The 24631-nt window shown below is 45.3% G+C and overlaps 1 protein-coding gene across 1 annotated transcript in view; it reads left to right on the top strand.

The window, feature by feature from the left end:
* The first annotated feature begins 2874 nt into the window (after positions 1-2874).
* Positions 2875-24631, top strand: part of LOC129707851 (uncharacterized) — a 75444-nt gene continuing 53687 nt past the window's right edge. The window contains exons 1-2 of the transcript XR_008725244.1: positions 2875-10314; positions 15476-15546. The gene's annotated coding sequence lies outside the window, so the exon portion shown is untranslated. The remainder of the gene's footprint in view (positions 10315-15475; positions 15547-24631) is intronic.

Consider the following 24631-nt stretch of genomic DNA (forward strand, 5'->3'; position numbering starts at 1 on the left):
GAGGTTCATCCCACGCCCAGATAAACCAGTATTGAAACCGTTAACTACCATGGATTATCTGGGCTTCAATATCAATTCCATCCATATGGCTGTTACTTTGCCAAGGTGCTTGGGTCACTATAATCAAATCATGAATGCACCCACTGAAGCTATATCACAATTACAGTGGTGGGCAGACATATGTTTGGCATAGTTTTCAGCCCTATTATTGTCACCAATCCCAACTTGGTTATTAAAAATCGATGCCAGTATTTTAGGCTGGGGAGCAACTAAACTCCACATCCAGCACAGGTACAGATGGACCAATTCAGAATCATCGTTACTACACACACCGGGCATCAACTATTTGGGATTGGTGATCGTCTATTGGGCTAAAAAGCATATGCATTTCAAATGCAGCACGTACATATGCGGTTACGGATTGATAATACTATGGTGGTGGCTTATATCAACCATATGGGGAGCATAAAATCATTATCGTGCAACAAATTGGAAACAGATCTGGCAATGGTGTGTCAAAAGACATTTTAACTATCAGCTGCCTATTTCCTAGGAAGCTAGAACAGTGGGAGACACCACGTCACGGGTAAAAATTTATGATAACATTGAATAGATGTCAAACCCAAAATATCTGCTAAAGGTATTAAGCAGTTTGAAAGCCAGATATCAATTTGGTTGCACAAGACGGAATCATCAGTAACCTATGTATGTGACTTAGGAACCAGATCAGAGGCAGCAGCGAAGATGCCTACACGCTGGAAGGGGGGAATTTCTGCTTTGCCTTCCTCCCTTCTGCCTCATCAGTCGGGCACTTCGTCATACAGATGGAATCTGTCTCCGAGATATTGAACGTGCCCGACCGGCCTACACAGCCATGGTTCCCAGTTCATCACGACATGGTGTGCGAGTCACCTATGGATTTCCCTAGTGGATCATGGTTGCTGACTCAACCCAGTATCAGGCACAAGCCACCCATACCAGAAAAACATCAAACTCCTGGGTGCAGGTTTTGAATAGACCTTACCAGGGACTGGGATTATCCAAAGGAACCATTACCACCATGTCGGCATCCCTGCGAACAGTCACCAAGAGCTAACATGGGTAAAATACTGCCACGACGCAGGGACAACATACCAAACTATTCAACCACTGACGTATTGGAGTTCCTGGAACATCTACACCTTGACTAAAAGGTGAGTTACAGTGCCGTAAATACAGCATGGAGCGCCTTGTCTGCTTATCTAAAACAGCATGACAGCAGAGCATGGGATCCCATCCACTGAAGATAAACTTATGAAGGGCAACTATAATAATAAGCCCAAAAACCCAGGTATACCCATGTTGGGATATTGGTGTGTTATTGACATATCTCAGAGAATGGCACCAGCCAGATCCCTCAGCTTGCTCAATCTATGTTAAAAACGCTCATGCTTATGGCTCTCGTATATGCTCACAGAGTCCAGTCACTCCATAAAACTAGACTGGATAACATGATAACTAGACCAGTTTTTTAGGACTGGTTTGGTAAGTGCCAGGTAGCAGGATCTGTGCTTGTGAGGTCGGCGTTCTCATAGTCCTGTTAATTTCATAGCTTGAGGGCAGGTTTGTGACTTCACTTGAGAAGTTATGGGGTATACCGTTGAACAGTAGGGTCAGGTGTTTTGCCATACTACCCTGCCCTTCTGGAATGAGCAGGTGGACATGATAGCCGACGTCAGGGTATCAAATGCATTTTTAAAATATTTAGGTTAAATGCGCTGCTCAATGTATCCCCCAATAATGGCGGGCACTTTGAGTAAATGCAATTTAGGGGAGGCGTGATAAAACCAACGCCTCATGGCTACCTGTCTTGGAGAGGTTTTTTGGAAAAGACAGGTAGTAGGCTGGCCATCAGTTAAGACTGAAGCCATCTCGCTCGTGGTGAAACCACGTAGCGGCCACACCCAGCAGCTCTTCCTGTTCCTGTACCTCAAAGCATACTCCCGATGTTGTTCAGCCAGTGCCCCTTCTTCTTGACCAGCCCAGCCCTGGTCGCCAAAGCTCTCCTCGGATGAGGAGGAAGCAATGGCCAGTGCATGAGGCACTGTGGAGGGAGTGCCTGAACTCCCTCTGCGAAACTGCTCCCCATAAAGCAAGTCTCGCTGGAGCTTATGCTCCACGAGCCGCTCCATGCGGCTCAGGCGGCTGTCTCTGCCCTAAGCGGGCGGTGAGACGTCCCCGTCCGGTGAATCGGATACAACCGGCCGGATGTCTTGACATCCAGTCCGCTGCTCAGGCGCTAGTGGAACTGGGCTCGGCTCGGTGTCGGGGATGGCGGAGCGCCGGGTTGGCGGTCCTACCGCCCTCTGTCCCCCACTGATGAGACGCCTGTCTGCTGGAGCCGAGCTGGGGACAGGTTTCTTGGAGAGTCTTGTTCTGTTCTTTTTTCTTGGCTGTTGGAACAAGCAAAGAACTCTCCTTTGCCAGTTAAACCGACCTCAGAGTAGACATACCTGATGGTCCGTTTTTGAACTGTAGCGGGAGCGCCTGACTCCCGCTGTTCTCTGGACTGGAACCCGGCACAGCTCCCTCGGCGGTCTTGCCCCTGCTCCTGAGGCCGTCTCGCTGGAGTTTTTAGCTCCATGACCTTCCACCTACTTGGAGAGACAGACACTCTTGTTTCTTCCCTGTCTGTCTCCAGCCTGAGGTCCTGACCGTTTTCGGGCGGCATTTCAGCGGTTTCCGTCGGCAAGTCTCCTTGTCGGGAGTCTGCAGGGGTGCCGGCCGGTTTTTTAATTTTCCTCCAGTCCGCTGCTGTTGGTCAGACAGCTGTTTTAGCGGACTTGGCATCAGCGCAGCACCCGTGTCTGTGGACCGCAGTGTGTGCGGTCCCGTTGCCGCCTCTCCCCCCTCCACTGTCGGCTCCACCCTGGAGTCGAACGGGGGCCGCTTCTCTGCTGTTCTGCTCCCCCTGGAGCAAACACAAAAGCAAAGACCAACTTTACTTTGAAGGTAAGTATTTACCTAACGTTCCTTTCCTTCAGGCTTGTAGCGGGAGTGCCTGACTCCCGCTGCCGCTGTTGCACTGCTGGCGTAATGCCGCGCATGCGTGCTGAGCGGGTTCTTCACGTAGTCACTCACGTGACTCCGAAGTAAAATCCTGCAGTTGTGAGGTCAGATCCGAGGCTGGTTATAACTGAGCAAGTGATTAACCTATCACATGGTAAACTCTTCCGATCATCTACAAGTTGTGAGATCAGGAGCATTGTGGGATCACTCTGCTTTCCTGGATGAGTGCAGGTCCAACACTCTGGAATGCATTCAGGATGTTGCAGCCCAGTTCAGTTGCAGCCCACTCCCCACCCTGAAGAATCCCTCTCTCCATCACACGCAACCCATGGCTATTGTGTGTGCCATCCGCAAAATGGATTCAATGGAGTAAATGATGAGAAGCTTTTCACAGAGACTGGTTACAGACACTGCAGGAGAACAATGTGAAAATCTGGGACCTTCACGAACTTCTCAATGCGTGGAAATTATTGTTTAATGAATCAGAGGTGCGGTGATGAAGTGATTTCCCTCAGCGGGTGTCCCCCAGCTGGCTGAGGTGATGAGGTAGCAAATGCTGCAGCACATCACTTTGTGAATTCCAGTTACTGAGCTCTCTGTCAGGGAGCAGGAGCACGGACTAGAAGATGGACATCTGAGATCATTGGCAAACGGGGCAGAGGGGACAGGAGGAATCAGTTTTGTTTAGGAAGTTGTCATGATCTGAAACTCACGGACTGAAAGGCTGGTGGAAGCAGAGTAAAAAATAACTTTCAAAGGATTTGGCCGAATGTGTGAAGGAACAATTTCCAGTGGTTTGGGGGAAAGAGCAGGAGAATTGTGCTAAAGGGATCACACGATCAAAGAGATGGCACAGATTGGATGGGGCAGGACTGCTCTCCAGCTGGTGTGAGGATGGTTCAGTTGCCTGAAAACAGCTGGGAAGACACTTCCTGAATCTGGAGGTACGGGTTTTCAAACTAGAGATGAGCAGGTGAATCTGAATGACACATACAGCTGGTGAAGCTGAGAGGAAGCGGTGAGGGTTAATCACAACAGGTTCTGTCTGGAAGGTGTGTAAGTAGAAGGGGGTGACTAGTGATAGGGGCGACCGAGAACAAAACATCATCATAGCTGTGGAATACAATTCACTGCGTTTGCTGCTCGTGTTAAATACCGAGCATGTCAGACAGTATCTGTGGTGGGAGGAAGCAAGAGTTGACGATGCCACACCAATCTTTACTGTGGCACATGGGCTCATGGGGCTGGTGGAGGTGACATTGACAGAGAGTTGTCTAAAGGACAGAAACCAGAGTTAAGAATAAACTGTCCTAGGATGGCAGAACGTTACGTGGGAAGCCATAAGAATCAGCAGTGGCCTTCAGCTTTTTACAAAATATATTGAAGCCTTGGATTTAAAGACAGAGTGTATATTGTTTACTTATGGTGCAAGGGTGGGAGAGAGGGTGAGATGTGAAGAGATGCAAAGAGAATGCAAGTGGTAGTGAAAGGTGAAGCAAGTGGGCAAGATGGTGGCAGGTGTTGTTAAAGGTAATGTTATTCTTGTGGTGAAATGTTGTTCATGTACATGCCAAAGTTCAAATATTTCTGGACTGTTATTGTTTTCAAACACTTTATGCAAACTGGTAAAAACACACCGTGGGTAAATTTTATGTTGAAATATTGTCGGCTCAAACAGCAAAGTACTGGTTAGTGAAGTCAAAAACAATGCTGATGGTGAAAAATGTGCTGACACAGAATTGTGTTTACCACTGGCAAGGTGTGAAAGGCAGAGCACTAACTGAGACAGTGGTGTTGTGCTGGAAGTTGACGGACAGCCTGGGCCAGAACAACTGCATTCAATCGATCAGCAACGCACTAATGAAGGATGCCCTTGAAACAAGTAAATGAAGCTCTCGGAATGTTGTAAAAACTCAACTTTTCAGTGAAGTTCCTTTGGATGGAACATGCTGGTCATCGCTGCTCTGACAATTGTGTGACTAAACTCTCACTAATACGTCCCTTTAACAAATGTCCTCAGAAGTGATCAGGAAACACACAGGAATATCTCAAAACTTTGCACCTGCACATCTCCCAGCAACAGGTTTTGGCAACAAATCCCATTTTATCATCCATACTCATATCACTATATGGAAATGACCACAGCTCAGGTGTTAGAGAGAAAAACATCACATCTGGTGTCAGATATGAGTTACACTGAAACAGGATATGCAAATCCCCTGGACTTCAACAATCTGAGATCTATCTTGGTTTTGTTAAACCAGTTCAGCTTCTGAAGAGTGCTACAATTTTCATGTAATTTCTAAAATTGAACAGTGTTGTAAAGATAGCTAAAGCAAATACAGCTTGGAAAAAATACTTTTAACTAACATCAGTCACTTCCATGGGTCTCTCTCTCTCTCTCCTGCCCTCCACCCAACATTCTCTACAATCAAAAACTTGTTAAGTTACTACAGCTTTCCAGTTCTAATTAATATTTACTCCAGTGTGAACTCTGTCTTTCCCCCTGGTGATGCTGTGTGCCCTGCTCTGTATTTCCAAAATGTTAATTCTGTATTTCCAGCATCTGCAATATTTTCCTTCCAGCACACCACCAACATTGCTCGATTTGCTGAACAACCTCTCCAGGAGCAAAGACAAGCTGCTGGAGAACCCAGGAGGTCAGACAGCCTCTGTGGGGGCAAAGGTATAGACAATGTCTGAAGAAGGTTCTCGACCCGAAACGTCTCCCATTCCTTCTCTCCAGGGATGCTGCCTGTCCCACTGAGTTACTCCAGCATTTTGTGTCTACCTTTGATTTTCCAGCATCTGCAGTTCCTTCTTAAACAACAGACTATCCAGTCTCCTCATATCTGTCATGCTCTGACCCAAGCATCGTCCTGGAGAATCGTCTCTGCTCCCGATCACCTTTCCTACAGTGTGGTGATCAAAACCAGTGCATGGTGCTCCAGCTGTGGTCTAACTGATGTTTTCTGCAGCTGTGCCGTAAAGCTACACGGGGCTCAGTACCTCGGTTGTGGGGTGTAAATGCCATTTGCTCGATCTCTCGGTTCCATCACTTTGCTGATGATCAAACTGGACTGATTGGCTGCTGATAGCTGATTGGATTGATCCTGCCTTTTGAGAGCTGGACTAACCTGGGCCATTCTCCACATTGAGGGTGGGTGCCAGTCTAGTCACTGAACTGAAACCAATTGGTCCGAGGTGCAGCTACTTCTAAGCTCAGGTATTCAGGACCACGGCTGAAATGTTGTCTGGTCCTGTAGCCTTTGCTGTATCCAGTGTTCTCAGCCGGTTCTCCATCCTTCCTGGAAAAGACCAACCAATCCGTCTGCTCCCAATCAAAGTGTCAGCAGGAGTCGTCCACATTCCTCACACACAGGAAATGGCTGTGGCCATTGGAAGTCTAACATCCCAGCCCCAGGACCTCACTGCAATAGCTGCTCAGGACAGTGACCTGGACACAGATACCTTCTCCTGCTCCGTCAATGACCTTCCTCGCACCAAGCACCAAGAACGACATTAGACGACCCCGGGATGATAAATGGCAAGTTGCGTTTGCTCCAGACAAGTAGCAGACTTTGACCATTTCCATCCTGTGAGTGTCTAACACCCACAACCTCTCATTCACTGGCATTGCCAATGCTGTTTCTCATATCTTCAACATCTAAAGTTCAAATTGACCAGAAAGACAACTGCATCAGCGACATAAATATAATAGCAGCAAAGGCAATCACAAGCTGGGTACCTTGAAGCTACTGACTCAACTTGCGACTCCCAAAGTCTTTCTATTATCTCGATGGTACAAGATGCAGTGATGGGACAGATCTGATCTCCAGCCTAAGGATGGATATTCTTGTGTTCGTAAGAACACAGTGAAGGTTCACTATTGATTCTTGAGGTGGCGGTTTTGTAATTTGAGCAGATTTGACAATTACCCTTTGGGTTTGAGGAAAGGGATCTGATCTCATTATGAAAACAATACGTTTGCAAGGGTAGAGGTGAATCTTTCTTTCTACCCCTGCCTGGGGACTTTTAAATCAGGAGTCACAGCCTTAAACGAGGAGTCACCAGTCAGGACAAGACTGAGAGGTTTCTTCACCCAGGAAGTGAATCTTTACCATTTTCATCCCATGGATATTTAGTAACTCAGCTTGTTTAGGAACAAAGATCTACAGACTCTTTAGTGTTACGTGATGAGTGACTAGTGCAGGAACATAATGCCAAGGTGAATATAAATATCAGCTGTGATCTTATTGAATGCTGAGCAGGTTTTAGGGACTACATGGACCACTCATGTTTCTTTTGTATCTGCTTATATTGTACAGGGTAGAGATCAGGAGTGGGACGGAATACTCTCCACTCTTCTGGATGAGTGACACGCCAACGTTACTTTGGAAACTCGGCAGAAACAAACACACATCAGCCCACTGAGACGGACCCATCATTACCCCAAGCATTCACCCACTCCATCCTGGCTGTTCTAGTGCCATCTACACATGTTACTGCAGGACTCTGCCACAGAGATCAGTACAGGATCAGCAGTTGATTGTCATAGACATTAACAATTTGGATGAGTACAGGTGGCATGATGAGTAGTTTAATAAATGATACCAAGATTGGTGTTGTGATAGACAGTTTAGAAGGTTGCCTCAGGATAGAACTGTATCTAGATCAGATGGGAAAGTGTGTGGAGTAACGGCAGATGAAAATTAACTTGGACAAGTGTGCAGTGTTGCATTTTGTTCCTTTAAACCAGGGTAGGACTTACACATTAAATGGTTTGGCTCTGGAGAGTGCTGTAGAACATAGAGAGTACAAGAGGCACATTTACACAGGTCCTTGAAAGTGGCGACTCAGCTGGACAGGGATGGTGAAGAAGGCGGATGGCATGTCTGCCTTCATCACTAGGGTGTTGACTGCAAGAGTTAAAATGCTAGAACCTGTTTCAAAGGTCATACATTTAAGGCAAGAAGGGGAAGAAGTTAAAATGAACCTGAGAGGCAAGTAGTTCACACAGAGGGTGGGTGGTATATGGAACGAGCTGCCTGAGAAAGTGGAAGAGGTGGGTACAATTATAATAGTTAAAAGATATTTGAACAGATACTTGGACAGCAAAGTGTCCTGAGATATCCCTCAGGTATGGCCAAATGGAGGCAAACATATTTGCTCAGGTGGGCACTTTGAGCAGCATGGACTAGTTGGGCCGAAGGGCCTGTTTCTGTGTTGTGTGTCTCTGCGACTCTCAGTGCAAGTGTTCCGACTGAATTAGCTATTATTCTAATGGTTTGTTCTGAACAAACCATTAGAATAATAAATTTGTCTTAGATGTATTGTTTAATCTTATGATTAATAAAATATCAGAGAGCAATGGTGTTGTAGCTGGAGATGATTCCCGTGCAATGATGGACCAATTATTGGGAATGAGATCTCCTGAGGAGATTATTTCACTCTCCTCTCTCCACCCTGCTTCCTCAAGTCACAAATATCCATGGGAGCCACTAGTTTAGTTTTTTATTACTGTCACATGTACTGAGATACAGTCTAGAGCTTTCTTGTTGCCGGCTATCCAGTCAGCAAAAACACTACACAGTAAACCCTCAGTTTTACAGACCTCTTTATAACCGTTTTTGGTAATTGCGGACAGACCTACCAAATTTCACCGTGCCCAACGACACCAGCCTCCGCTGGATCCTTGGCTGTGCTTGTCGACACCAACACCAGCCCACAAACCTTCTCGAGCCACACCTAGTGCCGCAGCCACCACCGCCTGTATTACTGTATTGAGACATTGGAGATTTGTCGCTTAGGGGTAGGGAAGGATTTGTTTTAATGTTTCAGATTTTAAAAAGCACCTCGGTCTGTGCAGGTCTTGCTAAGCCTAACTTTTATTGTTGGGTCTCTACACGTGAAATGGCAAAACAGAACATTTCAGCAGTATCCTGAAAACCTACTGGACCAGCCACATTGATTCTGTGTCTCTAAGGGCAGGTCACAGACTGGGGATATCTCAGCGAATGATTCACCTTTGATGCCAAACTCTTCTCATCACCTACAAGTTGTGAGGTCAGGAACATTGTGGAATCCCTCTGCTTTCAACACTCTGCATTCAGGATATTGCAGCCCAGTTCATTGGCAGCCCGCTCCCCACCCTGAATATTCTCTCTCTCCACCAGAGGCAAACCATGGCTATTGTGTGCACCATCCCCTTAATGGATTCAGTGAAGTAAAGGATGCAAAACTGTTTCCGTGTCCGTGTTCACAGACACTACAGGAGAACGATGTTGTGGAAATTTGGGACCTTCACAAACTTCTTAATGTGCGGAAATAATCATCTAATGAATCAGAGGTGAAGTGATGAAGTGCTATCCCTCAGCGAGTGTCTCCCAGCTCCATGAATTCCAGTTACTGAGCTCTCTGCCAGGCAACAGCAGCACAGACTAGAGGATGGAAATCTGAGATCATTGGCAAATGGGGCAGACGGGACAGGAGGAATCAGTTTTGTTCAGGAAGTGGTCACAAAATGTTTTGGGAACAAGAGAAAATCCAGAGAAAGAAAGGGCCATTTGGCCCATCAATCCCACCCCACTGGAGATCCTGTGGATTCCTTCCCACATCATGTTCCTGCAGGCATCTCCCTCAGCTGTGCCTGGAAATGCAACAAGCATCAAGCAGTCCATTATCTCCCCATCCTTCCATGTTCCTTCTGGCCAGACTTCACTCCCGCACCTTGTTAAAAAGTGGCCAAGATGCAAAATTGAACCGGTTCCTTACAAATGGATTACAAACTTTCCTGAGTCAGTGATGGAGGGGGACCTTCCACCCTGATGGGAAAAGGAGAGGAAACATACCAGAGTGAGTAAAGGAATTAGTGAGGTGTTCTGGGTCAATAATGTTGTTTTTGAAGAATTTGTCTAAACGTTACATCTTAATTGTTCCTGTTGATAATATTCATTAGACCCTAATACCATAAACACATAATGGGGCCATAAATACTTTCTACAGTTTCCATTCCTCAGTGTTCAGATACAGTGCCACATTCTACAGTCACACTTGGAGCTCACAAGACATTTCTGTGACTTCCTGTTCATCTTGTTCTAATCTGTCAGTCAGTGATTGGTCAGCAGGAGTTTTACATAGATTGCTGCAGCCAATTGAGTTTGATTCCAATGGTTCCAAAAGCCTCCAAGATGCCAGAACTACACGTATATAAGGATGCAACAGCATTGGAAACCTCATCGACACAGAGAGCTGGGAGAGAGAGAGGTGGGAACGGCAGCAGGATATGCCCACCTTCACTGTGAAACGTGACACTAATGATGAATTGTTTTCTTGTGTTTCAGGTTCGAGGAAGGAAACATGATGCTGGTGTGGGTTTTGGTGCTGACCACACTGCTTGCCAGTGATGTGGCAGGTAAGGTCCATTGATTCCAGGAGCTTTAGAAATATATTGGTGTGAGGAATGAATGCACTGGCACTGCGTTGGGACTGTGAAACATGGGAATTTGTGGACACTGGGACTGGTCGGGATGTGGTAGGAAATGTCTCTTGTCTGCGATACTCATCTCAGAGCTGCTGAGTTGGAAGGTGAGTTGGAGACTCTCCTCCACATCAGGAGACAGAGATTTCTCCACGGTGACACTTCACAGGAAAACAGAGTTGCAGGAAGAGAGATATGTGACTCTGTCAGGAACCCAGGGAATGCAGAGGAGAAGGTTCTGCAGGCACTGATCCAATGCAATGGGTGCAGTGTACTTGCCCACTGTGAGGGTGAGGATGGAGTCTTGAGGGAGGATGGTCAGATAGCTGGCATGATACAGGGGGAGTGAGTCCTGGGGTGTGGGGAGTGAAAGAGACAGAGAAAGGTTGGAGTTACGAGTGATTTGATCGTTTAACTGACATACAAAACACCAGTTCCAATGCAATGAACTGCAGATGCTGGCAATCTGATTACAAGATATAATTTTGTTTGTTTCAATGAGGTAGCCTCCTCACTCTGATGAAGTAATAACTGCTGTCTACTTAATCTGTGTTCAAATGACAATACCCAATTTCAGGAATAAATCTGTAAACCTTCATTGCACTCCCTCAATAGCACGGATATTCTTCTTGAGGTCAGGAATCCCTATCTGTAAACGATATAGCCACAAAAAGCAGGAATAACTCAGCGGGTCAGGGAGTATCTCAGGAGAAAAGGAATAGGTGACATTTCAGGTTGAGACCCTTCCTCAGAAGTGCTGAAATATTCCAGCTTTTTGTGTATATCTTCGGTGTAAACCTTAGCCCTCCAATCTGCAATTCCTTGTGTAGGAAAACATAGAAACATAGAAACATAGAAATTAGGTGCAGGAGTAGGCCATTCGGCCTTTCGAGCCTGCACCGCCATTTAATATGATCATGGCTGATCATCCAACTCAGTATCCCGTACCTGCCTTCTCTCCATACCCTCTGATCCCCTTGGCCACAAGGGCCACATCTAACTCCCTCTTAAATATAGCCAATGAACTGGCCTCAACTACCCTCTGTGGCAGAGAGTTCCAGAGATTCAGCACTCTCTGTGTGAAAAAAGTTCTCCTCATCTCGGTTTTAAAGGATTTCCCCCTTATCCTTAAGCTGTGACCCCTTGTCCTGGACTTCCCCAACATCGGGAACAATCTTCCTGCATCTAGCCTGTCCAACCCCTTAAGAATTTTGTAAGTTTCTATAAGATCCCCTCTCAATCTCCTAAATTCTAGAGAGTATAAACCAAGTCTATCCAGTCTTTCTTCATAAGACAGTCCTGACATCCCAGGAATCAGTCTGGTGAACCTTCTCTGCACTCCCTCAATGGCAATAATGTCCTTCCTCAGATTTGGAGACCAAAACTGCACGCAATACTCCAGGTGTGGTCTCACCAAGACCCTGCAGTAGAACCTCCCTGCTCCTATACTCAAATCCTCTTGCTATGAAAGCCAACATGCCATTCGCTTTCTTTACTGCCTGCTGCACCTGCATGCCTACCTTCAATGACTGGTGTACCATGACACCCAGGTCTCGCTGCATCTCCCCCTTTCCCAATCGGCCACCGTTTAGATAATAATCTGCTTTCCCGTTTTTGCCACCAAAACGGATAACCTCACATTTATCCACATTAAACTGCATCTGCCAAACATTTGCCCACTCACCCAGCCTATCCAAGTCACCATGCAGTCTCCTAACATCCTCCTCACACCTAACACTGCCCCCCAGCTTAGTGTCATCCGCAAACTTGGAGATATTGCCTTCAATTCCCTCATCCAGATCATTAATATATATTGTAAATAGCTGGGGTCCCAGTACTGAGCCTTGCGGTACCCCACTAGTCACTGCCTGCCATTGTGAAAAGGACCCGTTTACTCCTACGCTTTGCTTCCTGTTTGCCAGCCAGTTCTCTATCCACATCAATACTGAACCCCCAATGCCTGGTGCTTTAAGTTTGTATACTAATCTCTTATGTGGGACCTTGTCGAAAGCCTTCTGGAAGTCCAGATACACCACATCCACTGGTTCTCCCCTATCCACGCTACTAGTTACATCCTTGAAAAATTCTATAAGATTCGTCAGACATGATTTACCTTTTGTAAATCCATGCTGACTTTGTCCAATGATTTCACCACTTTCCAAATGTGCTGCTATCCCATCTTTAATAACTGACTCTAGCAGTTTCCCCACTACCGATGTTAGGCTAACTGGTCTGTAATTCCCCATTTTCTCTCTCCCTCCCTTCTTAAAAAGTGCGGTTACGTTTGCTACCCGCCAATCCTCTGGAACTACTCCAGAATCTAAAGAGTTTTGAAAGATTATTACTAATGCATCCACTATTTCTGGAGCTACTTCCTTAAGTACTCTGGGATGCAGCCTATCTGGCCCTGGGGATTTATCGGCCTTTAATCCATTCAATTTACCCAACACCACTTCCCGACTAACCTGGATTTCACTCAATTCCTCCACCTCCTTTGACCCGCGGGCCCCTGCTATTTCCGGCAGATCATTTATGTCTTCCTTAGTGAAGACGGAACCAAAGTAGTTATTCAATTGGTCCGCCATATCCTGGTTCCCCATGATCAACTCACCTGTTTCTGACTGCAAGGGACCTACATTTGTTTTAACTAATCTCTTTCTTTTCACATATCTATAAAAACTTTTGCAGTCAGTTTTTATGTTCACTGCCAGTTTTCTTTCATAATCCATTTTTCCTTTTCTAATTAAGCCCTTCGTCCTCCTCTGCTGGTCTCTGAATTTCTCCCAGTCCTCCGGTATGCTGCTTTTTCTGGCTAGTTTGTACGCATCATCCTTTGCTTTGATACTATCCCTGATTTCCCTTGTTATCCATGGATGCACTACCTTCCCTGATTTATTCTTTTGCCAAACTGGGATGAACAATTTTTGTAGTTCATCCATGCAGCCTTTAAATGTCTTCCATTGCATATCCACCGTCAACCCTTTTAGAATTAATTGCCAGTCAATCTTGGCCAATTCACGTCTCATACCCTCAAAGTTACCTTTCTTTAAGTTCAAAACCATTGTTTCTGAATTAACAATGTCACTCTCCATCCTAATGAAGAACTCAACCATATTATGGTCACTCTTTCCCAAGGGGCCACGCACAACAAGACTACTGACTAACCCTTCCTCATTACTCAATACCCAGTCTAAAATAGCCAGCTCTCTCGTTGGTTCCTCTACATGTTGGTTTAGATAACTATCCCGTATACATTCCAAGAAATCCTCTTCCTCAGCACCCCTGCCAGTTTGATTCACCCAATCTATATGTAGATTGAAGTCACCCATTATAACTGCTTTGCCTTTGTCGCAAGCATTTCTAATTTCCTGTTTGATGCCATCCCCAACTTCACTACTACTGTTAGGTGGCCTGTACACAACACCCACCAGCGTTTTCTGCCCCTTATTGTTTCGCAGCTCTACCCATACCGATTCCACATCCTCCAAACTAATGTCCTTCCTTTCCATTGCGTTAATCTCCTCTCTAACCAGCAACACTACCCCACCTCCTTTTCCTTTCTCTCTATCCCTCCTGAATATTGAATATCCCGGGATGTTCAGCTCCCAGCCTTGGTCACCCTGGAGCCATGTCTCCGTGATCCCAACTATATCATAATCATTAATGGCTATCTGCACGTTCAACTCATCCACCTTATTACGAATACTCCTTGCATTGAGACACAAAGCCTTCAGGCTTGTTTTTACAACGCTCTTACCCCTTATACAATTATGTTGAAAAGTGGCCCTCTTTGATTTTTGCCCTGGTTTTGTCTGCCTGCCACTTTTACTTTTCACCTTGCTACCTATTGCTTCTACCTTCATTTTACACCCCCCCTGCCCCTCTACTCTGGTACCCATCCCCCTGCCACATTAGTTTAAAAAGAACTGCAGATGCCGGTTTAAATCGAAGGTCGACACAAAATGCTGGAGTAACTCAACCGGCAGCATCTCTGGAGAGAAAGTGTCGTTTCAGGTTGAGACCCTTCTTCAAACTGAAATGTCACCCATTCCTTCTCTCCAGAGATGCTGCCTGGCCAGCTGAGTTACTCCAGCATTTTGTGTCAATCTGCAATTTCTTCCTACACATTATGTCTGTGAACAATATTCCAGGTGTAATCTATATTCGGTCTGATGTGTTCCTGATATGTACCCTACTCCACTGGTGGGTAACTATGGACAAATCCAACCAATGTCTTCCACCCACTGAGAGACACAAAAAGCTGGAGTAAATCAGCGAGTTTCGACAGCATCTCTGGAGAAAAGCAATAGCTGATTTTCGGGTCAAGAAACATCTTCGGACAGGTCAGTCTGAATAAGGGTCTTATCCCGAAAAGTCGACAATTACATTTCTTCAGAGGTGCTGTCTGACCTGCTGAGTTACTCCAGCTTTTTGTGTCCATCTTCGGTTTAAACCAGCATCTGCAGTTCCTTCCTATACATTTCTTCAGCCCATTGCCTTTTCTCAGCTCCACCCAAACTGATGTTGTGTCTTCATTTGTTCCTGTTGATAATATTAATTAAATCCTAATACCATAAACACATAATGGGGCCATAAATACTTTCTACAGTTTCCATCCCTCAGTGTTCAGATACAGTGCCACATTCTACAGTCACACTTGGAGCTCACAAGACATTTCTGTGACTTCCTGTTCATCTTGTTCTAATCTGTCAGTCAGTGATTAGTCAGCAGGAGTTTTACATAGATTGCTGCAGCCAATTGAGTTTGATTCGAATGGTTCCAAAAGCCTCCAAGATGCCAGAACTACACGTATATACGAATGCAACAGCATTGGAAACCTCATCGACACAGAGAGCTGGGAAAGAGAGAGGTGGGAATGGCAGCAGGATATGCCCACCTTCACTGTGAAACGTGACACTAATGATGAATTGTTTTCTTGTGTTTCAGGTTCGAGGAAGGAAACATGATGCTGGTGTGGGTTTTGGTGCTGACCACACTGCTTGCCAGTGATGTGGCAGGTAAGGTCCATTGATTCCAGGAGCTTTAGAAATATATTGGTGTGAGGAATGAATGCACAGACACTGTGTTGGGACTGTGGAACATGGGAATTTGTGGACATTGGGACTGGATGTGGTAGGAAATGTCTCTTGTCTGGAATATTCATCTCAGAGCTGCTGAGTTGGAAGGTGCATTGGAGACTCTCCACCGCATCAGGAGACAGAGATTTCTCCACAGTGACGCTTCACAGGAAAACAGAGTTGCAGGAAGAGAGATATGTGACTCTGTCAGGAACCCAGGGGTGGAGAGGAGAAGGTTCTGCAGGCACTGGTCCAATGCAATGGGTGCAGTGTACTTGCCCACTGTGAGGGTGAGGATGGAGTCTTGAGGGAGGATGGTCAGATAGCTGGCATGATACAGGGGGAGTGAGTCCTGGGTGTGGGGAGTGAAAGAGACAGAGAAAGGTTGGAGTTACGAGTGATTTGATCGTTTAACTGACATACAAAACACCAGTTCCAATGCAATGAACTGCAGATGCTGGCAATCTGATTACAAGATATAATTTTGTTTGTTTCAATGAGGTAGCCTCCTCACTCTGATGAAGTAATAACTGCTGTCTACTTAATCTGTCCTCAAATGACAATACCCAATTTCAGGAATAAATCTGTAAACCTTCATTGCACTCCCTCAATAGCACGGATATTCTTCTTGAGGTCAGGAATCCCTATCTGTAAACGATATAGCCACAAAAAGCAGGAATAACTCAGCGGGTCAGGGAGTATCTCAGGAGAAAAGGAATAGGTGACATTTCAGGTTGAGACCCTTCCTCAGAAGTGCTGAAATACTCCAGCTTTTTGTGTCTATCTTCGGTGTAAACCCTAGCCCTCCAATCTGCAATTCCTTGTGTAGGAAAGAACTGCAGATGCCGGTTTAAATCGAAGGTCGACACAAAATGCTGGAGTAACTCAACCGGCAGCATCTCTGGAGAGAAAGTGTCGTTTCAGGTTGAGACCCTTCTTCAAACTGAAATGTCACCCATTCCTTCTCTCCAGAGATGCTGCCTGGTCAGCTGAGTTACTCCAGCATTTTGTGTCAATCTGCAATTTCTTCCTACACATTATGTCTGTGAACAATATTCCAGGTGTAATCTATATTCGGTCTGATGTGTTCCTGATATGTACCCTACTCCACTGGTGGGTAACTATGGACAAATCCAACTCAATGTCTTCCACCCACTGAGAGACACAAAAAGCTGGAGTAAATCAGCGAGTTTCGACAGCATCTCTGGAGAAAAGCAATAGCTGATTTTCGGGTCAAGAAACATCTTCGGACAGGTCAGTCTGAATAAGGGTCTTATCCCGAAAAGTCGACAATTACATTTCTTCAGAGGTGCTGTCTGACCTGCTGAGTTACTCCAGCTTTTTGTGTCCATCTTCGGTTTAAACCAGCATCTGCAGTTCCTTCCTATACATTTCTTCAGCCCATTGCCTTTTCTCAGCTCCACCCAAACTGATGTTGTGTCTTCATTTTCTGAACTAAGATCCTTTCTCTTCACTGCCTTGATCCCATCATTTGTTGTCAGGCTCCCTCTTTTTACATTTTGCCTATCCCCAAATCTATCTAATACTAATATTTAATCCCTAAAATTGGTCATGTTGCAACAACAAGAAAATGACAACTGTTTACTTGCATTGTGTCACAAATTTGTCCAAGATGGACTGCGGGTGGGCATCAGGGGGAGGAGAGGTGGGGGAGGGGAGATGAGGCAAGAAGAGTGTTCAAGAAATTATGTCTGTGATCGCAGTGAGTGTGTCAGTGGATGGTCAAAGTAATTTTAATGCTATGTGACGTGCAGGTGTGTGCATGTGGCCTGTGACCAGTGGTGTGGTCTCGAGGAGAGAAAATAATTTTATTGAGAAATAGAGCCGTGGGGTCAGTGTAGACCAGTGACCCTGGGGTAAGATGACATCGCTCCCTGAAAGTGGTAATACAGGTGGACAAGGTGGTGAAGAAGATGTTTGGCATTCTAGCCCTCAATGAAGATTAAGGAGTTGGTATTCATGCAACAGCTGTACAAGATGGTGGTGAAACCTCACCATGAAACTGTGCGCAGTTCTGGTCGCCAGATTTCAGGAAGGATGGGGTTAATCTAGAGATGATGCAGTAACGATTCACAATGATGTTACCAGGTCTGGTGGGCTTGGGTTATAAAAAATAGGTTTATAAATTCATGAGGAGCATCGATAGAAGGTCACTGTGTTGGAGGAGTCAAAAAACTGGAGGGCATGTTATTCACAATGAAGGTGCCAGAGGAAGTGGTGCATGGGGGAACAATTACAATGATTCAAAGACACTTGGACAGGGACACAGGTAGGAAAGGTTGAGAGGATATGGGCTTAATGCCAACAAACGGGACTTACACAGGAAGGCCCTCTGGTCAGCAAGTTGGTTTAAATCCAAGTTCTCTTTAACTGACAGGGACGACTGATTCCTTGGGACCAGAGAAGACCCGACTAGACCTGGAAAAACGTGTTGTAGACCAAGGACCGTGTGCTGCAAACTGGTTTCATTTTCCCACTGCCTTAAGTTCCTGTCACCGGTTTTTCTCTCAAAGACTGCCATGGTCAGATGCTGAGGTAAGTCCCTGAAACCAGTGGTTGCTCTGGGAGGCCTGGGGAACATTGCTCTCTGCTGGTTCATTCCCATGAACTCACAGCACAGCCTCTCGTTTAATTGCCTGTGATGAGTCCCTGTGTTCCAGGGTGCGCTTCACTGCGGCCGTGGGCTCCGGTTTCTAACGATCGGACCAGTGAGTGAAATATTGGGGATTTGGGGGAAACTCCACATCCAGGAGTTTACACAGACCTGGGATTGACACCAAAGAGATTAAAGAACAAGAACTTTGTTTTAAGGAAATCAACGTGCTGAATTTCCAACATCAATTTAGACCAATTACTGAGGGATTAGCAGGAGGATGAGAGACCCTGCTTCACAGCAATAAACTATTATTTTCTTTAAAGGGGTTTTGCAGAGGCCGACAATGTTCTGGACATCTGGCTTCTGTGGCCTCAAAGGAACACAACGCATTCATTGTTGACGTGATTGCAGCAGTGAACAAATGGAAGCCAGAAACTTGGATTGGTCTCAATGAAAGGTGTCAGGTACAGTTAAAAATGGCACATTGGCCTGCAGGTTAATGGCCAGATCTGCAGTTGTTGTCCTTCCCAGATCATGCATTGATCTTTGCAGAGAGCAGATTACAGTCAACACTTTGATGGAACTCTGAAGTCACATTGTTGTTAAGTAGTTTGAATTTCAAAATGAAGTTTTAATGTTTAGATCAGATAACCAGTCTTTACTCAAGAACGTAGACAATTTCCAGTAAATTGTAATTGGCTGCATTATTCTAAGAAATTATATTAAAATTCTGGCCAGTGGCGGTACTGTGGCACAACAATAGAGTTGCTGCCTTACAGCGAGAGATACCCTTATTCGATCCTGCCTGTGGGTGTTGTCTGTACGGAGTTTGTACATTCTCCTTGTGACTGCATGGGCTTTCTGCAGGTAGCCTGGTTACCTCCCATATTCCAAAGACATGCAGATTTGTAGGTTAATTGGCTTCTGTAAATTGTCCCTGGTGCATTGGATAGGTCATGTATGGCTGATTCCTGGTCCGTGCATGCTCAGTGGGCCAAAGAGCCCGTTTTCACACTGTATCTCTAAAAAACTAAAACACAAGGTAATTTAGTAACGAAGACATAGGTCACCCTCAGCACTGGTGGATGAAAGTGCTCTGGTTGGTTCAACTTTTGTTGGTAAATACCATCTCTCAGTTCTGCAGCCTTCCCTGGAAATGTTTTCACCTTCACTGGTGTATCTGTGCCCTTCCCATGTCATGCTGACAAGAACTGTGTTCAGTATCCGAGTGCAGTCTCACCAAGGTTCTATACCATTTTCACACAACTTCTCTGTTTTTCAATTCTTTATCTCGAGAAGTGATCTCCACAGATTTGTACACGGGTAACTGGCTTTACAGTCAGGATGTGTTCCTCGGGATCAGAGTACTGATGGAATCAGCATTATAAAGGGGTAAAAACAATATAAATATAAAATACACATACACAACAAAATGGGAGCAGGAGTAGGCCACTCAGCCCCTCAAGCTTGATGTGTCTGCTCTGCTATTTACGTCCTGTTCTTTACTGCTGTGGGCTTGTCTCCTTCAGCATCTCCCATTTCTCCCTTCATTCTGCCCGATCCCTTCTGCAGTCGGGTTCCAGTTAATCCTTTCCTGACATTGAATCATTTTATTTCCCTTGGCCCTTTTGTTGACTTAGCCCAGATAACATGAAACAGATTAACTTGAGCAACGAGATATAACATTGGCCAAACTAAATCCAAGAAAATAGTTGACCATTTTACCTTTTATCTTATATTTAAATTCTGCAAAACATGTCTAGAACTTGGTATTCCCCGAGGAAAGGATATGCTAAATGTTCAGACACGTTCATAGCGCCTCGAGTCCTTGGACTGGGAAGTGAATATTCCAGATATACTGATCTGGGCTGGTCCCTGAAGGGCAAGGAAATGTAAACTTCACCAAAGAGCCACAGAATGGAGGAACAGTGCTGGTTACTTGTGTCTGTTACTTATATGATATTCCCGCACCCTGCCAGTCCATAGTTTAAACTCCCATCCATTGCCCTACTTGTCCCGGCTGCTCGTATTCTGCTATCACTCCAGCTCAGGTACAGCTCCTCCCTGTACTGTTATGTGGCAGCTTACTCAGCATTCCAACAGCAATAACCAGTGATTTATACCCATAGGAAGGTAATTTCATATGGACCGATGGATCTTCATACACTTACAAAAACTGGGGAAGTTTGGAACCTAATAATTATGCAGGTGACGAAGACTGTGTGACCATAAATTATTATGGTAAGTTTAACAGTAAAATAAATGTTTTTTGATCGACGTTAATTTCAGAAATAGTATTGAACAGGTTACTTCAACAGACCTGGTGTTACACAGAACTGGACTTACTTACAAGCAGTGAGAGGAGGATGTATGGGATGTAATACAGGAGCCAGGGGACAAACACTCAGTGTAACTGTGCAGGTGGAATGTACATGGGGGTAACACTGGAGTTAGAGGAAGGTTTCATCAACACACACTCTGACTGCACCTGACACCTCCACAAGAAGTGACTCCCTTTATTTACAAGTCAAACTCACTGACCAAGTCAAGCTCACATGCTCTGGCTCAAACAGATGAAACATTTAGACCAAATGGCAACAGAAAATGCTGGGAACACTCAGCAGGTCAGGCAGCATCTGTGGAGAGAGGAACAGAGATAATATTTCCATCAGTAACCTTCCCGTTTCCTCTGCAAAAATGCTACCTGACATACTGAGTATTTCCAGTTTTTTTTTCTCCAGATTATCTCTATTGCAGCATTTTGATTATGAACTAACATGTAAGTGCATTCCCTGCTTCTAGGTGACGGTACTTGGAATGATTTAAAATGCGGCAGAAATCTTCCTTTTGTTTGTTCCTGCGATTAGAAGACTCCAGAATGATCCCCTCATCCTTTCCAGCAGTGGATCCAGTGCTTTGATTTCTTTGTAGCCGCTCTCACTGTCTGTGGTGACTGTACTCACTGAGCTTCTTAGCCAATAATAAAGAGAACTGCATCATGAGCTGTGTGTTTGGTGCTGTGTGAGTCCAGTTTTTCACAGCCTTCCTGTCCCACTGTTGCTTCCTCCCCACCTCTGCACTCAGTGCTGCGCTGAGGAGAAGGCGGCACAGAATTTGTAAAATGAACTAAAGATAGACACAAAGTGCGGGAGGAACCCAGAGGGTTAGGAAGCATCTCTGCGCAGACCTCAGCACAACAATTTGGTTTATGTAATAGACCAACCTAGTGTACATTGCTCAGCAGCACACTAACTGGCTACTCGCCTGAAATGGGTAAAATTGCATTCAAAATTGTATCTTAGTACTGGGTAAACTCAGGAGGGTAGCTGTGATGATAGGCACTTGGGGGGGGGCGAGACTCTCATTTAGACTAAAAGTAGAGAGGGGAGATAGGCAGTGTGATGAGGTGGGGACGGTTGAGGTGATAGGTGAATGAGATGAGGTGGGGTGATGGCCAAATGGAGCTGAGAGATGGAGTTGGGAGACAGGGGCCGGTGGATTTTCGGTGGAGACAGATAAGCAGTGAGATGAAATGGGCGGATTAAGCCAGGTGGGGGAGAGAGACTGGATGGTCATGTGGAGGCACAAGAGACTGCAGGCGCTTGAAAGTAAAGAAGATGAAAAGGGGAACCAGTTAAGTGATGTAAGATGGACAGATGGAACTAGTTGGGGGAGGGAATAGGAGATACAGTAGGCTAAGTGGGTGGGTGTGATAGATGGAACCCAGTGGGGGAAGGAAACTACACTGGGTGATGGTGGATTGAAGGGGAGAGGGTTGACAAAACGACAGTGAGAAAATCTGGGTGAATCAGAATGAGAGGGACAGGTACACGGGGAGGGTGGGATACGTGAAATTAAAAAATTCAGTGTTAATACCATTGGGTTATAGATTACCCCAGTGGAATACAAAATGTTTCACAGATGCTCCCTGATCACTGTGATCATCAAGAAATGTTATTTTGCCGTAGATTACCACATCTGCAGTCACTCATGTCTCCGCATATCTAAGCAAAGTGACCCTTCCATCAAGAAGCAATGGAGCAGGTGCACGGCAACACCAGTCACCGGTTCTCCAAGTTATGTTTCCAAGTCAGACTGATGTGGACACATTTCTTCAACATCACCAGGTTTAAATCCTGGAACACCCTTCCCAACAACATGGAAATATCTTCACAAGATGAATGTAGCGTTCAAGGCAATCTCTTCCCACCACCTGGTTCAGGAAAACAAGGGATGGACAATTGCTGTCTTTGCTGGAGACACTAGAATGAAAAATAAACCACTACAAAGTCTGAATTGGAACAGTCATGCTCACCCTTGGGCCACCCAACACAATCCACCACTTTAAACCACTGTAAGCCACAGGCCCAATTCTCAACTGCTTTTCAAGGAAAACTAGCTTTGTGGAACTGTACCTCACGGATTGGGAGAGTACTGGGTAGAGGAAGGTCAGAGATACAAAGTACATGAACACACACTGAACAAACACTGCTACAAGCCTGTGGGCCCAAAGATTCACGGGTTTGGTCCTGGATGTTGCCTTCCTCAATTGTTCCCCCTAAAAATCAATGATCATCATTTCTAGCACATGATTTAATTATGATTTGCACACCAATCTGTCAGTCACATGCAGCCCGTTGATTAGTTATGAAATGGGACTGGACTGATCTGCAGCCAATTGCAAACATTTAAAAAATAAAATAAAGATTTAATACCAAAAACTGTTGTTCGAGAGATAGGATGGGCCCACGAGTTAAAATTCTAAATGGAACAGGGGTAACTTAAGATATTACACAGGAACTCACTCAAGTTGATTGGAGCAGGTTGTTTGAAGGAATAGGAATGTTGGGAAAGTGGGATGTTTTAAAGAGTGTGCTGACAAGAGTCCAGCACCTGCATGTTCCTGTTAGAGTGAAGGGCAAAGCAGGTGGGTGTAAGTGAGCTTGGATGACAAGATAAATTGAAGCTCTGGTCAAGAATGGGAAGGAGGCATGGGGCAGGAATAGGCAGCTGGGATCAAGTGTATCCCTGGAGGAGTTTAAAAGTGTAACCAGTGAAAGAATGGGGCCCCTCAGGAAACAAAGCGGTCAACTTTGTGTGTTAATGCTTTGGATGAGTGGATTGAGGGCTTTGTGGCAAGTTTTGCGGATGATACGAAAATAGGTGGAGGGGCGGAGTGCAGAGAAAGCAGGGACTCTGCAGAAAGATTTGGACAGGTTGGAAGAGTGGGCAGAGAAGTGGCAGACAGAATATAGTGTAGCAAAGTGTGGAGTTATGCATTTTGTTGGAATAAAGGCGTAGACTATTTTCTAAATGGGGTGAGAATCCAGAAATCAGAGGAGCAAAGGGACTTGGGAGTGCTGGTGCAGGATTCCCAATAAGTTAATCTGCAAGTCGAATCAGAAGTAAAGAAAGCAAACTCAATGCTAGCATTTATTTCAAGAGGGCTTGTATACAAAACCAGGGATGTAATGTTGAGTCTCTCTGCCGGTAAGGCCGCATTTGGAATATTGTGAGCAATTTTGGGCGCCATATCCGAGGATGGATATGCTGGCTCTGGAGTGGATCCAGAGGAGGTTTACAAGAATTATCCCACAAATGAGTAGGTTAACCTACGATAAGCGGTTGTCGGCACTGGGCCTGTACTCGCTGGAGTTTAGGACAATGTGGGGGGATCTAATTGAAACATACAAATAGTGAAAGATGAGGAGAAATTTCTTTAATCTGAAGGTGGTCAATCTGTGGAATTCTTTGCCACTGAAGGCTGCAGAGCCCAAGTCAGTAGATATTTTTAAGGCAGAGATAGATTCTTGATTAGTACATGCGTCAGAGGTTATGAGGAAAAGGCAGGAGAGTGGGGTTAGGAGATAGATCAGCCATGATTGAGTGGTGGAATTGACTTGATGGGCCAAATGGCCTAATACTACTGCTATTCCTAATGACCTTGTAACTGTGTGGAGCCACAGGAGATGACCAAGGTCCTTAATGAGTTTTATCCTCAGTTTTTACCATTGAGAGACATGAAGACTTGGGAATTTGCAGCAGTAAATAGAAGTGTCTTGGGGGCAGTATTACGATTGAGGAGATGCTGAAGGTCCTAATGCCCTTGAAGGTAGATACATCTTCTGGGCCTGATCAGATATAACTGAGGACATTGTAGCAGGATAGCGAGGAAATTACAGGTGCCCCAGGTGAGATTTATGAGTCATCATTAGGTACGGGTGAGGTGCCGGAAGACTGGAGGGTGTCAAATGTTGTGCTTCTATTTAAGAAGGGCTATAGGGAAACACCTGGAACTATCGGCCAATGAGTGTAACATGTGATTGGAAAGTTACTAAAGATTATAGGATATACATGCATTTAGATGGACAGGGGTTGATTAGGGATTCACAGCACCCCTCAGGATAT

Source organism: Leucoraja erinacea, chromosome 22 (genome assembly GCF_028641065.1).
Source record: "Leucoraja erinacea ecotype New England chromosome 22, Leri_hhj_1, whole genome shotgun sequence".
Lineage (NCBI taxonomy): Eukaryota > Metazoa > Chordata > Chondrichthyes > Rajiformes > Rajidae > Leucoraja > Leucoraja erinaceus.